Below are 1,722 nucleotides of genomic sequence, written 5' to 3'. Positions count from 1 at the left end.
AGACAGGGTTTCACCATTCACAGGATGGTCTCGATCTCCTGACCTTGTGATCTGCCTGCCTTGGCCTCCCAAAGTGCTGGGATCACAGGCGTGAGCCACCATGCCCAGCCCAAAAATATTTTTAAAAATGCAGACAACTTTTTTTTTTTTTTTTGGACGGAGTCTCACTCTGTCACCCAGGCTGGAGTGGAATGACACCATCTCGGCTCACTGCAAGCTCCGCCTCCCACGTTCACGCCATTCTCCTGCCTCAGCTTCTCGAGTAGCTGGGACTACAGGTGCCCACCACTGCACCCGGCTTATTTTTTGTATTTTTAGTAGAGATGGGGTTTCACCATGTTAACCAGGATGGTCTCGATCTCCTGACCTCGTAATCCACCTGCCTCGGCCTCCCAACATGCTGGGATTACAGGCATGCGCTACTGTGCCTGGCCCATTGTGTCATTTTTAAAAATTTGTTTTATTTTTTAAAAATAGGTACAGGCGCAGTGGCGCATGCCTGTAATCCCAGCACTTTGGGAGGCTGAGGCAGGTGGCACACCTGAAGTCAGGAGTTCAAGACCAGCCTGACTAACATGGTGAAACCCTGTCTCTCCTAAATGCAAAAAAAAAAAAAAAATAGCCGAGCGTGGTGGCACATACCTGTAATCCCAACTACTTCGGGAGGCTGAGGCAGGAGAATCACTTGAAACCGGGTGGCGGAGGTTGCAGTGAGCCAAGATCTTGCCATTGCACTCCAGCCTGGGCAACAAGAGTGAAACGCTGTCACAAAACAAAACAGAACAGAACAGAACAAAATAAAATGAGACTGGGTCTCACTATGTTGCCCAGGCTGGTCTCAAACTCCTGGGCTCAAGTGATCCACCCACCTCAGCCTGCTAAAGTGTGGTGATTAGTCTTGAGCCACTGCGCTCAGCCCATTGTATCATTTGTAACAGCAAAACACTTAAAATAATCTAAGTGTCCACCAATAAAGGACTGGTTAAATACATTTTGTTATTGAATACCATGTAGTCATGAAAACTGTGAGGAGGAACTATACAAGCTGATATAGAATGATCTCCAAGAGATACTGTTGTTTTGTTTTGTTTTGTTTTTGAGACAGAGTCTCACTTTTTCACCCAGGCTGGAGTGCAGTGGCGCAATCTCAGCTCACTGCAAGCTCTGTCTCCCAGGTTCACGCCATTCTTCTGCCTCAGCCTCCCGTGTAGCTGGGACTACAGGCGCCCGCCACCGCATCTGGCTAATTTTTTGTATTTTTAGTAGAGATGGGGTTTCACTGTGTTAGCCAGGATGGTCTCGATCTCCTGACCCTGTGATCCGCCCATCTCAGCCTCCCGAAGTGCTGGGATTACAGGCATGAGCCACCGTGCCCGGCCCCAAGAGATACTGTTAAATGAAACAAGGCAAGATTCATAACAATGATGGTGTATGCCTATGAAGGCAAAATATAAAAATAGACACAAATATGAATATATACTTTCACTTACTCTGAGAAGATAATTGTGGCTAATCCTGGGGAGTGAGGCTGGGGGAATGAGATTCATCTAATGTATAAGAGACACATTTTGTTACATTTTTGTTTGTAATTTGAATTATTTTACCAGGTACATTTATTAAATTTTATTTTATTTATTATTTATTTATTTATTTATTTTTGAGACAGAGTTTCACTCTTGTTGCCCAGGCTGGAGTGCAGTGGTGTGATCTCGGCTCACTGCA

Source organism: Colobus angolensis, unplaced genomic scaffold (assembly GCF_000951035.1).
Source record: "Colobus angolensis palliatus isolate OR3802 unplaced genomic scaffold, Cang.pa_1.0 Scaffold95, whole genome shotgun sequence".
Lineage (NCBI taxonomy): Eukaryota > Metazoa > Chordata > Mammalia > Primates > Cercopithecidae > Colobus > Colobus angolensis.
Note: the sequence above shows the minus strand (reverse complement) of the source record.